Source organism: Spermophilus citellus (genome assembly GCF_964194105.1).
Source record: "Spermophilus citellus genome assembly, contig: SCAFFOLD_228, whole genome shotgun sequence".
In the NCBI taxonomy this organism is placed as follows: Eukaryota; Metazoa; Chordata; class Mammalia; order Rodentia; family Sciuridae; genus Spermophilus; species Spermophilus citellus.
In genome coordinates this window covers 211,720-228,112 of record NW_027672977.1, presented here as the reverse complement: position 1 = coordinate 228,112, position 16,393 = coordinate 211,720, and positions in this window count along the sequence as shown.

Here is a 16,393-nt window from a genome sequence, read left to right as displayed (position 1 = left end):
TCCAAGCTACAATCAATCCAATGAAGAAGTTGACAAATAAGAGGGTGAGAACAAGCATAATTGATCATGCCTGTACTCCCAGAGGCTCAGGAGGCCGAGACAGGAGGATTGCCTGTTCAAATCTAGCCATCAGCAAAAATGAGGTGCTAAGCAACTCAATGAGAGCCCGACTCTAAATAAAATACCAAACATGGATGGGTATGAGAATACAGTATTTTGCTTTAAATGTAGAATTGAGACATAAGAAAGGCAGCCTGAGGGCAAGGAGAGCAAAATGGAGAGTCACGTGTACAGCCTCAGACTGTGGATGTGGCAGATCCCGAGTCCATGCACCTGAACCACTCTGGACCCACAGGAGGTAGAGGAGGGGTCACCCTGACCAAGAGCGAAAGAAACATTGTTGATTTAGGTAAAGTCAAAAGTGTCTAGGTCCAAGATGCACTCAACCCAAGAAGACTTTCCCGGCACAAAAGGACAAAGGGAGTCGGGGACAACTAAGGGTGTGTTGCTTTATATACAAATATGTGGGGTTTTTGATACCAGGGATTTAACTGAGTGCTGCCTAGCCACTGAGCCAAAGTTCCAGCTCTTTTTTTACTTTTACACAGGGTCTGGCTAAGTGGCTTAGGGCCTCCCTAAGCTGCAGAGGCTGCTTCAAACTTACAACTTTCCTGCATTAACCTCCCAAACCAGTGGGATTTCAGGCATGTGCCACTCTGCCCTGCAGCATGCTTCTTTAAACAGCCCAGTGGGACACAGTGAAACCAAGGTGAAGATCTGGAAGTTGGTGCACCCCATAGTACTTTGCCAAAGAGGAACTGGGGTGGGAAACAGGGACCTTGTGAACCAGAGGATAGAATGCTGACTGCAACTTGCCTGCTCGCCCACATGTTCCATCCTGAAACACTGTCAGCGAAAGCTGTGCTTTTTCTGTACCTGTGTCTCTTAGTCTTTTAGGGGACACACACAAGAATGGTGGGAACAGACGGTTAAGAGAATAATCCTATAAAATGGGCCCACCGTGCTGACCTGCATGTGCATTCTTTTCCAAAAAGCAATTTACCTGCAACTCTGCCTGGCCCAAGTGGACAGGAGATGTCACATTCCTCAGCCAACTACCTGTGATCTGCATGAGAAATGCAGGCAGGAAACCCTTAAGAGGAACCCAAGTGACTATGCGGGGACAGACTTTGTGACTCTTTCCACAGACCAGATTTTGGAAGAAAGGATAATTCTTTGGATAAGAATCCAATTAGAATGGCTCAGCGTGGGCCAAGGTGACAGAGTTGCCATGACTGTTGAGTCTTGAAAGTATGATGTCACCCTGCTGTCAAAAGTCAAAAGTGCACCTGGGCAGGAGTCTCTGGAAATTTCCCAGGGACTCCAATAAAACTAGAGTGCAGAAGAGGCACAGGGTCCGTCTGCTTTCTGATAGGACCCACTCTCGCCCTTGAGAATGTCCCCTTCCCCTTCAAGAAGTTCATGCCTGTTACAGGGTGACATGTCTCAAAACTTTCTGATGTGATTGCAAAAATCACGGGTTCAAGGGGGTCTTTTCACTGCCTCAGTTTCTCAGGAGGTCCCAGCTCTATAATGAGTTCATTCTCTCTCTAAAAAAAAAAAAAAAAATCAGAAACCTTCATTAACAAACAGCAAAACAAAACAAACAACAACAAAAATAGATCAGTAACCTGCTAGAGCAGCCTCCGCAATTTAGCTTCACTCTGTCTCAGAATAAAACTTGCAATAGAGATGTAGTTCAGGGCATGTAGTTCAGAGGGCCGGGCTTGGTGGTGCACACTTCAAGTCACAGCAGCTTGTGAGGCTGAGGCAGGAGGACCGTGAGTTCAAAGCCAGAGTCAGCCATGGTGAGGGCCTAAGCAATTTGGTGAGACCCTTTCTCTAAATAAAATACAAAATAGGGCTGTGGATGGGGCTCAGTGGTTGAGTGCCCCTGCGTTCAATCCCCAGTCCCCACCCTCCCTCCAAAAAGACATAAGAAAATAGAATGTAAAAGGGCAGATATAAAACTAACGACATCAACAGTAACATTATATGGGAATTGACTGAGCGATCCTATCCAAAGGTAGAGGTCATTAGAAAAATAAAAATAAAAACAATGTCCAATTCTACGCACCTGAGACCCAGATCAGGAAATGTAATGAGCAAACTAGTCCCATCTTTGCCCCAGATCTCCCTCCTGGCTACCTGATTCCTTTTTCTTTGGGTTCTATGATGTCTCCTCTGACCGTAAGGGTTCACAGAAAGAGAGAACAAGAAAGAGAGAGAGAGAGAGAGAGAGAGAGAGAGAGAGAGAGAGAGAGAGAGAGAGAGAGAGAGTTTCAGGGGTTGATGTAGTGATCTGTCAGAGCCTCTTGCTTCAGGACTGGAAGGCGGGGAGTCATTCAGAGTGGCTCCCCACATATCTCCTCTTCCTTAATATTTGAAGGCAATTGGGAAATTGTATCTTTCTGTCACTGGATTCTTGGTCCGAGGTCATCATGATCTACTATTGAAACACAAAAGGCATTAGTAGAAAACATACTATCTCTGGGACATAGCCAACTTGGAAGATCCAGGTTAGTAGTAGTAGTAGTAGTAGTAGTAGTAGTAGTAGTAGTAGTAGTAGTAGTAGTATTCTGCCAAACACTCATCAGAATATTCTTCATCTTTTCTTGATTTTATTGGGAAGCCTTGCACTTTGCAATGGTAACATAGATATTTTCATTTGGCATGGCGCTTCAGCCTCTCCACAAACCATGGAACAGAGGGCTCAGTCACAATATTTATCACAGTGGCCTTTTAGAGCATTTTAACTCAGTTCTAGTTTTACCAACAGCATTTATCTGACTATGAAAGCTCTTGGAAGGAATTTAAGTCCGATGTTAAGAGAATCCCTATGTTGTAAGTTTGAAAGAGAGCCATAAAGACTGTATCATGGAAGCAAGGGATAATATTTAAAGTGGTCACTTCATGAGACCAGGAGATGGCCTAGGTCTGGATAACTGGCATGCACCTGTTTCAGACCTGAATCTTAACTTCAGCAGAGTGTAGCTCTGAAATATCAGCTGGGAATAACTAAGATGAGTTGTATTCATACAGGCTACAGGATAGTCATCATCCTTTCTCTTAATTCTCACATTTAAGGAATCTGTTAGGTCTGTCAGTGATGTAGATATTCTGACGGCAGAAGACAAACATCCTAACATCCTTTTGGGTGCCATCTCATGAGGGTTAGGGTATTACCAGTAAAACCTCCAGGTGACAGGCATCCTCCTGTAATTGTTCTTGTCCATTCTAGGAGACCAGCCTAAATGCATCCACTATTTCTAGACCTCTTGTGTGGTCCTGACTAGACATTTGCATAATACTCAGGAATAATACGTAGGAAACATGCCAGTTTCCATTGTAGAATTATCAGGGCAAACCTACTTCGGTGGATACCTTATGTAAATAACTGGCTTGTAGAGAAAAATTCTATTTCAACAATCCTTCTCTTAGGACAATGGTCCAGATAAGGAGTCTTAATTTCCAAGGGCCAGCATGATTGTCTAGTTTAGGTTTCTCGTATGGTTTCTTTTCCTCAAATATAATCCCAGACAACTTGTTTGCCATAGGATCGACATATAACTGGCCACTACAGTCAGTAGGATTAATCTAGTTTCATGGGTGGGATTTCCAGTCCACACTACAATGTACATTAAAAATGGATCTGAGTGCTGGGGTGGTGGCTCGGTGGTGGAGCGCTCACCTAGCACTTGCGAGGCCCTGGGTTTGATCCTCAGCACCACATGAGAAAATAAACAAAATAAAGGTATTGTTTCCATCTACAACTAAAAAAATTAATTAAAAAATAGATCTGAGAAATGGGTCCATAGAAGTCTCTTCATAATTTTTGCTTACCTGACAAGCTCATGATGCTGCATGGTTGGAAAATCTGCAGTTGGAAGATTTACCTTCCTGTGTCAGGTTTTTCAGTCATTTTCATGATGACAGGTTTAAATTCTATCTTTTCAAATCTGATTTAATTTACTGAATCATATTCAGCAGCAGTCAACATGATTCAGTAAATTCAGCAGCAGTCTCAAATTTTTTTTGGGGGGGGATGGTGCTGGGTTTGAACCCAGGGCCTTGTGCATGTGAGGAAAGCACCCTAACAACTGAGCTATATGCCCTGAGATTCCCAATGTTACAATTAAGAAAAAAATTAAATATTTTGTAAGATCTAGTGTGTGCCTCTGGGGTCCTGTGTTCCCCCTTTTCTTTATTTAATAAAATTGAGTAAAGACTTGGCATAAGCCATAGTATCATCAGTTTAAGTTATGGATAGTAGTACAAGTATTTAAATGATCAGATTTACCTTGTATTGATTATTGTAATTTCCCAATATATATATACTAGTTGATCCATTCTAACAATTTAAAAGGAATCCTCAATCTCTTTCTGAGAGAAGGTCTCAAAATATCTTCATGTCTCAGAATATTATCCTTTAAATAGGTGTCTCTCGATTGTCTTTTTAAAAATGTCATTAAGCATTATATAAATCCTACCATATTTTTATGGATAATAGGTCCAGTCAGAGAACTTCTATCATGTCCATGAATTTTCAACAAGGTTTGCAACTTTTATTGCTCAAAACTAACGTACAACTTTAATTTGGAGAACCTCAGTCCTAATAAAATTCCCAGATCTCAAAATGATTCAACAAACAAAATATGCAAGAATAGACAGTCTTTGAATCAATCAAATTTAGTCTCCAAGGAGAATTGTAAAAATTAGAATCTAAGTCAGCAGTTTAATGTATTTAGTGTTTAATCAAGGATGTGAATTTATTCACCCAAATTAATCCTTGCCTTAAACAATAAGAATCATTAGGCAATAAAGACTTTGCTTAACAGAATTAAACTTAATATTTTAATAGGTCTTTATCATGTCAAAATATGAACAAAAAATATTAGCTCAGTATCAGCATAGAGAGTAAAATCAGGGAAATAGCCTGAAATATCCTTGAATTAATCAGTTAAAACTTTTAGTCACTCCAGTACATACAAATCTTTTTTTTTTACATTTCTATATTATCTGTCTAATTAATAATATAAATATATTTCTATTTAGGAAAATATTTTTATCATAAAAATCTAGAATATAAAGATCTTGGTTTACCCAAAAATGATTTCTTTCTTCTTAGGACCTCCAATGTGTGCTTCTCCTCTGTTGAAATTCCTTTTAGAATTTTTCCTGGTTACACTTTGAAATGATTTCTGAAAATAATTTCTGAAAAATAATTATCCTTGTACCTTGATAAAAAAGAAATATCAATGAGGGCTGGGGTTGGGGTTCAGTGGTAGCACACTTGCCTGGCATGCATGAGGCACTTGGTTCGATTCTTGGCAATGCATACAAATAAATAAAAAAGGAAAAGGCCCATCAACAACTTAAAATATATATATATATATATATATATATATATATATATATATATATATATATATATATTTAAAAAAGAAAAGAAATATCAATGTAAATATAGTTAAAGTCCTTGGATATTTCTGTAGATAAGGCATAACCTATAATTAATACAGTAGAATTGATTAACTTTATGTAACCACGTGGTTCTTTAGATATTTTGGATTCATTTCAATTTGTTTTAACTAGGAGTGAACGCTTTCATGTGACGTCACGTGATGTAGCTGATGATCCTTGTGTATACATCTATTTATTTCTTGTAATTATATAGTCAGGAACAAGAAGAGGGATTTGGGGGGGCCATCCCAGGAACATAGATGGCTTTGTTTCTGCGATAAGCAAATGCATCCCCGAGTTACAGCCATCTGATCTAGTAGGAGATTCAGAAAATACACACACACACACACACACACACACACACACACACACACACACACACACAGGCTGAACCCTTTTATTGAGGAGAAGCCATTCAAATGAGGCCAGGGGTCAGGTTTCAGGGGGCTGAGTCTAGCTTCCTGATGTCTTGTCCACAAGAGGCTTGGTTTCAGCTTTGGAGTTGTTCTGTATCCTCACTTGCAGGGAAAGCATGAATGAGAGTCAGACCCCATCATTCCTCCTCCAATTAAAAAAATCCTGCAGGAGAAGGGTGGAGTTGTGGGAAGGGCGCCCCCTGCCGGGCTCTTGCAGGGACACGCGGCTGCAGAGTTCTTAGGGTCCCTGTTAGCCTCAGATTGTGTCACCTGAGCAGCAAGTGGAGACCTACTCTAAGATCCCCCAGATTTCAGAGATGGGGGTATTTGCACAGAGCATATCAATAACCTTTGGAAAACATTCATTAGTAAAATCATGTTATACTGAAATATGCATAGATTTTGGAATGCTTCAGTCTAGAGACTATTTTCACATTCTTTATTGTGTTTGAAGAGAAAATTCTTATCAATTTGATGAGGTAAACTTTATCAAATTTTCTCTTCTTGCTGGTGTAGTGGTTCATGCCTGTCATCCCAGCAGCTCAGGAGGCTGGCGCAGGAGGACTGCGAGTTTCCAACCAGCCTTGGCAACTTAGTGAGGCCTGAAGCAACTCAGTGAGATCTTCTCTCTAAATAAAATATAAAGAAGAGCTGGGCATGTGGATCAGTGGTTAAGTGCCCATAGGTTCAATCCTCCATACCAAGAAAAACAAATAAAAAATAAAAATTTTTTAAATGTGGTTTCTGATTGTACCTTCACTATGATTCTAAGACATCTATCCTCTCTCAAGATCCCCAAAATTCCCTCTTGTTTTTTGCCTTGATAATTCGAGTAATTTCAGTATTTGCATATCTGTGTGTTCCATGACACCAGAGTATATTTGGACACATTATACATACATGGAGTGTAACTTATTCTGCTTAGGATCCCAGTCTTTTAGTTGTACATGATGTGGAGTTACCCTGGTCTGTAGTTATAAATGAACATAAAAAATGTGTCCCATTCAGTTTACTCTCTTTCCTATACCATTCCCCTCCCTTTCCATAAGTTCCCTTTATCTAATCCAATACACTTTTATTTTTTCCCTCCTCAACCTCCCCGTGTGTGTGTGTGTGTGTGTGTGTGTGTGTGTGTATCACATTTTCTTTATCCATTCATCTGTTGAAGGGCAACTAGGCTGATTGCATAGTTGAGCTATTGTGAATTGAGTTGCTGTAAACAGTTTTGTGGCTGAGTCACTGTAGTGTGCTGATTTTTAAGTCCTTTGGATATAAATCGAGAAGTGGCATAGCTGGATCAAATGGAGGTTCCATTTCAAGTTTTCCAAGGAATCTCCATACTGCTTTCCAGAGTGGTTGCACCAATCTGCAGTCCCACCCACAATGGGTGAGTGAACCTTTTCCCCACCTACTTGCCAATATTTAATGATACTTGTATTTCCGAGAATGGCCCTCCTGACTGGAGTGAGAGGAAATAGTTTTAACTTGCATTTCTCTAATACTAGAGATATTGAACTTTTTTTCATATATTTGTTAACCATGGATGACTGTATGTTTAGTGTGTGACTGGTGCTGGGGCTGCAGCTTCATAATTCTGCAGGACAACTTTTGAATTTTCTAGAATCATTTTAGAAACACTTCTGTCCTCATTGAAATTCTTGGTCCATTTACTATAATGAATTGTTCACAGTTGTGTGCATCATTCCATCTTCAAATACTCCCAGTGGTTTATAAGAATCCAATCTCAGGCTAGAACTTTGTGGTTTGTTCACTGTAGTTTTTCAGTAAGAATTGATGTCACTGTGCTGAACCACAGAGTTTTGTCATGTATTTGAAAGAGTGGGTCATAGTTTTGGTTTTCTTCACAAATTGGTGTGGGTTTTAGGGAACTTGTCAATTTCTCTCTAAGTTTGGAGAATACACTGAATCCTTATGTCAATTTGTGGTGCACTGTTTTCTTTTACTTTTTTGGAAATTTCAAAAATATATTTATAAAAACTTATGTGACTTTTACAAAACAATAATAGAATTCACAAAGATTTAACAAAATTCAAGCCCAATTGAAGTTTATTACAATAATCTTTCCTAGACTTGTTAGGCTCAAATCCAGGACCACCCAAAGACCACCAGAGACCAAGATCCTTGTAAGCAGCAAAGAATTGTTTACTGGGAGCGAGCTTGGTCCTCCATGTGCATCCAGCAACTTGTGATGCTGAGAGGCCCCTAGCCCAGGGTTGGCAGCAGTTTTATACACTCTCTGGGGAAGGCAGGGACTTCACATACGTCATAGCATCTCTTGGCAAATCATCTCACACCGCGGGAAAATCATAAAACAATCTGAAACAAGATTAGCACATTCACTGGTGGGAACAAGTTGGGTAGGGGTGATTTATTAGTACAGAGGGGGATTCATTTGAACTGGTTGGTTTAGGCCACGAGGATTGTATGTGCTGAACTACATGGTTTCCCAACATGTTATCAACCACCATAAACTACTGGGAGGGTCATCTGGCATCCCAGGTATTTCCCTATCTCATGCTGATTGGTGGCTGCTAGGGGGTTGCTATGGGTCCCCACCTAAACTGAGTCAGGGACACCTGGCACAGCAGATATCTCCTGTTATTTGCAGAAAAACAACTCAGCAGGGTGCATTTATGCCTAGGAGTGCTCTGTGTGTCTTTTAAAGTACAAGGGACATGCCCCTTCCTTGGACAGGCTTTGCTCTCAGGTACAGACTGGTTTTTCAGACTCAATGGCATTTTTGTAACAAAGGTTGGGGGATCTCTGTGCCCTTCAACAGATGAATGGATAAAGAAATTTTGGTATATATACGGAATGGAATATTATGCAGCCTAAAAGAAAAACAAAATGATGACATTTACCAGCAAATAGATGGAAATGGAGAATATCATGCTAAGCGAAATAAGCCAGTCCCAAGAAATCAGAGGCCTGGACTGGAGAAACAAACCAAATCTCAATAATAACCCTAAATGTTAATGGCTTAAACTCACCAATTAAGAGACACAGGCTAGTCGAATGGATCACAAAACAATATCCAACAATATGTTGCCTACAGGAGACGCATTTGATAGGAAAAGATATACATAGACTGAAGGTGAAAGGCTGGGAAAAATCATTCCACTAATATGGACTGCGGAAACAAGCAGGAGTGTCCATACTCATATCAAACAAAATAGATTTCAAGCCAAAGTTAATCAAAAAGGATAAAGAGGGACACTGCATACTGCTCAAGGGAACCATACACCAACAAGACATAACAATCATAAATATATATGCCCCAAACAATGGTGCAGCTACGTTCATTGAGCAAACTCTTCTCAAGTACAAGAGTCTAATAGACCACCATACAATAATCATGGGAGACTTCAACACACCTCTCTCACCACTGGACAGATCTTCCAAACAAAAGTTAAATAAGGAAACTATAGAACTCAACAACACAATTAACAACCTAGACTTAATTGACATATATAGAATATACCACCCAACATCAAGTAGTTACACTTTTTTCTCAGCAGCACATGGATCCTTCACAAAAATAGATCATATATTATGTCACAGGGCAACTCTTAGACAATATAAAGGAGTAGAAATTATACTATGCATCTTCTCTGATCATAGTGGAATGAAACTGAAAATCAACGATAAAAGAAGGAAGAAAAAATCATGCATCACTTGGAGAATGAACAATAGGTTACTGAATGATCAATGGGTTATAGAAGACATTAAGGAGGAAATTAAAAACTTCTTAGAGTTAAATGAAATCACAGACACAACATATCGGAATCTATGGGACACACTGAAAGCAGTTTTAAGAGGAAAATTCATTGCTTGGAGTGCATTCCTTAAAAAAAGAAAAAACCAACAAATAAACGATCTCATATATCATCTCAAAATCCTAGAAAAAGAAGAGCAAAACAACAGCAAAAGAAGTAAAAGGCAAGAAATAATTAAAATCAGAGCTGAAATTAATGAAATCGAAACAAAAGAAACAATTGAAAAAATTGACAAAACCAAAAGTTGGTTCTTTGAAAAAATAAATAAAATCGACAGACCCTTAGCCATGCTAACGAAGAGAAGAAGAGAGAGAACCCAAATTACTAGCATACGGGATGAAAAAGGCAATATCACAACAGACACTTCAGAAATACAGAAGATAATCAGAAATTATTTTGAATCCTTATACTCCAATAAAATAGAAGATAGTGAAGGCATCGATAAATTTCTTAAGTCATATGATCTGCCCAGATTGAGTCAGGAAGATATAGACAGCCTAAACAGACCAATAACAATAGAGGAAATAGAAGAAACCATCAAAAGACTACCAACTAAGAAAAGCCCAGGACCGGACGGGTATACAGCAGAGTTTTACAAAACCTTTAAAGAGGAACTAACACCAATACTTTTCAAGCTATTTCAGGAAATAGAAAAAGAGGGAGAACTTCCAAAGACATTCTACGAGGCCAACATCACCCTGATACCTAAAACAGACAGAGACACTTCAAAGAAAGAAAACTACAGACCAATATCTCTAATGAACCTAGATGCAAAAATCCTCAATAAAATTCTGGCGAATTGGATTCAAAATCATATCAAAAAAATTATACACCATGATCAAGTAAGATTCATCCCTGGGATGCAAGGCTGGTTCAATATACGGAAATCAATAAATGTTATTCACCACATCAATAGACTTAAAAATAAGAACCATATGATCATCTCGATAGATGCAGAAAAAGCATTCGACAAAGTACAGCATCCCTTTATGTTCAAAACTCTAGAAAAATTAGGGATAACAGGATCATACCTCAACATTGTAAAAGCAATCTATGATAAGCCACAGGCCAGCATCATTCTGAATGGAGAAAAATTGAAGGCATTCCCTCTAAGATCTGGTACAAGACAGGGATGCCCTCTCTCACCACTTCTGTTCAACATAGTCCTCGAAACACTGGCCAGAGCAATTAGACAGACGAAAGAAATTAAAGGCATAAAAATAGGAAAAGAAGAACTTAAATTATCACTATTTGCAGACGATATGATTCTATACCTAACAGTCCCAAAAGGGTCTACAAAGAAACTATTAGAGTTAATAAATGAATTCAGCAAAGTGGCAGGATATAAAATCAACACGCATAAATCAAATGCATTCCTGTCTATCAGCGACAAATCCTCTGAAACGGAAATGAGGACAAGTACTTCATTCACAATATCCCCCCAAAAAATTAAATACTTGGGAATCAACCTAACAAAAGAGGTGAAAGACCTATACAATGAAAACTACAGAACCCTAAAGAGAGATATAGAAGAAGACCTCAGAAGATGGAAAAATATACCCTGTTCATGGATAGGCAGAACTAACATCAAAATGGCGATATTACCAAAAGTTCTCTATAAGTTCAATGCTATCCCAATCAAAATCCGAACAGCATTTCTTGTAGAAATAGATAAAACAATCAGGAAATTCATATGGAATAATAAAAGACCCAGAATAGCAAAAACAATGCTAAGCAGGAAGTGTGAATCAGGCAGTATAGCGATACCAGACTTCAAACTATACTACAGAGCAATAGTAACAAAAACAGCATGGTACTGGTACCAAAACAGGCAAGTGGACCAATGGTACAGAATAGAAGACACAGTAACCAATCCACAAAACTACAACTATCTTATATTTGATAAAGGGGCTAAAAGCATGCAATGGAGGAAGGATAGCATCTTCAACAAATGGTGCTGGGAAAACTGGAAATCCATTTGCATCAAAATGAAACTGAATCCCTTTCTCTCGCCATGCACAAAAGTTAACTCAAATTGGATCAAGGAGCTCGATATTAAATCAGAGACACGGCATCTGATAGAAGAAAAAGTCGGCTATGATCTACATACTGTGGGGTCGGGCTCCAAATTCCTCAATAGGACACCCATAGTGCAAGAGTTAACAACTAGAATCAACAAATGGGTCTTACTCAAACTAAAAAGTTTTCTCTCAACAAAAGAAACAATAAGAGAGATAAACAGGGAGCCTACATCCTGGGAACAAATCTTTACTCCACACACTTCAGATAGAGCCCTAATATCCAGAGTATACAAAGAACTCAAAAAATTAGATAATAAGATAACAAATAACCCAATCAACAAATGGGCCAAGGACCTGAACAGACACTTCTCAGAGGAGGACATACAATCAATTAACAAGTACATGAAAAAATGCTCAACATCGCTAGCAGTCAGAGAAATGCAAATCAAAACCACCCTAAGATGCCATCTCACTCCAGTAAGTCCAACAACAACAAGTGCTGGTGAGGATGCGGGGAAAAGGGTACACTTGTTCATTGTTGGTGGGACTGCAAATTGGTGCAGCCAATTTGGAAAGCAGTATGGAGATTTCTTGGAAAGCTGGGAATGGAACCACCATTTGACCCAGCTATTCCCCTTCTCGGTCTATTCCCTAAAGACCTAACAAGAGCATGCTACAGGGACATTGCTACATCGATGTTTATAGCAGCACAATTCACGATAGCAATATTGTGGAACCAACCTAGAAGCCCTTCAATAGATGAATGGATTAAAAAAATGTGGCATTTATATACAATGGAGTATTACTCTGCAATAAGACATGACAAAATCATAGAATTTGGAGGGAAATGGATGGCATTAGAGCAGATTATGCTAAGCGAATCTAGCCAATCCTTAAAAACCAAATGCCAAATGTCTTCTTTGATATAAGGGGAGTAACCAAGAACAGGGTAGAGACGAAGAGCTTGAGAAGAAGATTAACATTAAACAGGGATGATAGGCGGGAGGGAAAGGGAGAGAGAAGGGAAATTGCATGGAATTGGAAGGTGACCCTCAGGGTTATACACAATTACATATAAGAGGAAAGGAGGGGTAGGAGAAAAATTATATAAGTGGAAGAAACGATTTATAGTAGAGGGGGTGGAGAGAGAGAAGGGGAGGGGAGGGGAGGGGAGGGGGGATAGTGGAAAATGGGATAGACAGCAGAATACATCAGTCACTAGAAAGGCAATTTGTAAATCAATGGAAATATAACTGATGTGACACAGCAATCTGTATATGGGGTAAAAATGGGAGTTCATAACCCACTTGAATCAATCTGTGAAATATGGTATATTAAGAACTATGTAATGTTTTGAACAACCAACAATAAAAAAAATAAAAAATAAAAAATAAAATAAAATAAAATACTGAACAACTAAAAAAATATATATATAAGCCACAAGTGTGTGTGTGTGTGCACGTGCACGCGTAATCCCTCTGAACCCCAGTTACAAATTGCCATCCCCAATCTTCACAGTCAGCTGAACTTAAGACCACTCATGTCAATTTCCAGGGACACCAAAAAAAAAAACACAGACACACTTTACCCCCAAGCTTCAGGATGGCTTCTCCACTCTCAGCCTCAGGCTCCCCATAAGGGAAGGCAAGAGAAAGTCATGAGAGCCTGGTGAGAGAGAGTGATCACGTTTAGAAGAGAGATTTTATTGGAAGGACTCTTGTTCTTAGAAAGTTCTATTCAAAAAGGCCAGAAGAGGCAGGGTTACAAGGGACAGGTGAGTGTAACTCAACCCTCACATGTAACACCCACACCTGAAGACCCACCTCTATCTGAGCTGGGAAAACGCCGAACTCACCACAAATGTAGTGATTGGTCAGAATCTCCTGCTTCAGGACTGGAAGGTGTGGGTCATTCAGAGTGGCTCTTAACATATCCCACCTTCTTTCTTTGAAAAAGCAGGTGATGGGTCATTATTTCAAGTCCCCAAATTCTTGTTCTGGGGGCACGACATTCTACAATTACAACACAAGAGAGAATTAGTAGCAATGAGAACAATACAAAGATAAACATGCAGAGTGTTTAAGAATCTTTCCAGGGTTAAAGCTGTTTAATTCTTTAAGTATTTGATCAGCTATAAAAGTAGGATCTGAAAAATCAAACTTGCTTTTTTGTATATCTTGAATCTGATGAAGTAGCTCCAAAAGATCCAAGCTGTTATCATTATTCTACCAAATATCCAACAAATGGTTTTGAACCTTCTTCCAATACCATTAAGAAACATTGCATTTGGCAGCAGTGACACACACATACTTATAGCTAGCATGACATTTAAGTCTTTCCTTGAATTTCAAAGCAGAAAGTTCATTATTTATATTCATGACAGCAGCCTCTAAGGCATTTAGCTTAGTCTCAATACTTTCATCAACATTTATTTGATTGTGAAGAGTCTTGGAAGTGTTCTGAGCCAAATTATTAAGAAAATTTGCATGTTGAATATTTGAGATATGGCCACCATGGAAGCAATAAAAGAAACCAAGGCAACAATTCCCACTATTATGAGTCCAAGAGCAAATTTAAGTATCACTAGCTGGGCGTGTATTTCTTGTAAGACTTGAAAACTAGCATCAGCCTACCAAGGCTCTGAAATATTTCCTGGTAATAAGGCAAACGAGGGCTGATGGAGCATCATCGTTTCTTTTTCTCTATTATTTCTGGTGATACAATTAGTTAAATTACATTTACTACATGTTACAACATATCAATCATCTTCCCTTTTAACTTTTACATTTCCTGTAATTAAAACATATGGAGATTGAAATCAGGCCCATAAGCTATAGCAAGAACCTTCCTGTTACAGTTCTTGCCTACAAAGTCTGGTAAAAGTTTGTCAGTAAAATGTAAGAATTCTGAGGCAGCAATTAAGTGCCAAACATCTTTCTGAATACCACCTTTGCTGAAGGTCAGGATGTTACTAACAAATCCTCCAGGATTCACGGCATTACCCTTGCATAACTGCCTTTTGTCAATTTTAGGAGACCAGTCCAAAATATACCCACCATTTCTACACACCTTATGCTGTACTGGAAAAGTACTTATATAATCTATCCACTTAGGAAAGGTGACTATTTTTATTGCAGAAGTGTTAGGAGATTGAGGTATTCGTGGATGTTCTTCTGAGATAAGTGGTTATGAGAAAGTCCCATTTTAATAACTGATCTAAGGTTTTGAGTCTCCATTAATAGTATGATTAGTTGATCCCCCAACTGCTGACTTTTCCTCAAATGACACTTTTGGACAGCCACCAATTTATTGTGGGACCAACAGAAGGGTATTTGGGCACTATAGCCAGAATAATTAAATCCAGTCACATGGTTGGGAGTAAGAGGGGTGTCTGTAAATCCTCCCATCATGAATGAGTCATTAGGAAACACTGGGATGGATTCTCCAGTCCACACTGCTCAGTATACTAGAGGTGGATCTGGAAAATATGTCCAGTAAGTTTCTTCCTGATTCCCCTTTACCTGATGGCCCAATAGAGCTATTACTGCAGTGAGCATCATAGTTGGAGATTTAACTTTTCCTTGCTGTCTAATCATTTGTTCAACTGCAGTGTCAAGTCCTTCAGATCCTTCCATGATAGTGGCTTCACCATTGGGTCTCTCTGGGCCATTTTTCTTCCTCTCTTTTTTTTTTGAGTTCCACTTGTTGGAGGGAGTCAGGTCTGGCATCTGTGGGTTGCTATTCAGTCATTTGAATCTTGGTTCTAGGTCCTCCATGCCTGATGATGCATTCAGGTACCCAAATAGGAGGAAAAGCACCTTTTGGGAAAATACAAGCATGAACTCTGCTTCACATGATCACTGGATCTGGTCCTCTCCATTGGCCTGTCTGCAAGTCCTTCCAGCAAACTCAGCTTAAAGGGCCTGTTGCTGTGGAAGACGGGTCACTCAGCTGCAGTGTGACCTTCTGAGTCACAACTTATAAAATTTTAAAAACAGAGAATAATTGAGGTTATTTTGTGGAGTCTTAATCCTATCTCCCCCTTGTAGCTTTTGTAATTGTAGCTTAATAGATAAATGAGCTCATTCTACAATAGATCGACCTTTCTCATTTGTAAGTTTAGAGGACGGATTGTATGTCCTTTAATCACATGACTTAGATATTGAAAAGGAGATGTCTTTAACACATTTTGAGGTGCAATGCACAAACCCATTGCTGTGAGTGACATCCCTAATTGGGCAAAAAGTTTTAAGAGTACATCTGGGTTAGCATGAGACAAAAGTATGTCTTTCATAACATGAATAATATATGCATCAGGGAATTTCTCTCACAGGCGTGATAGCCTGTGTCACAACACTTTGACATAGGGTAGGACTGTTACACATTCTCTGAGGCAACACTTTCCAGCAATACCTTTTAACTGGTTCTTTAAAATTAATTGCTGGGACACTAAAGACAAACCTTTTACAGTTATCTGGGTGCAAAGGTATAGAGAAGAAGCAATCTTTCAGATCTATTATTATCAAATAATAATCTAAAGGAATAGCTGTAGGAGAAGGAAGCCCAGATTGTAATGCTCCAATGGGATCTATAACACAATTAATAGATCTTAGGTCTTATAATAACCTCCAGTTAT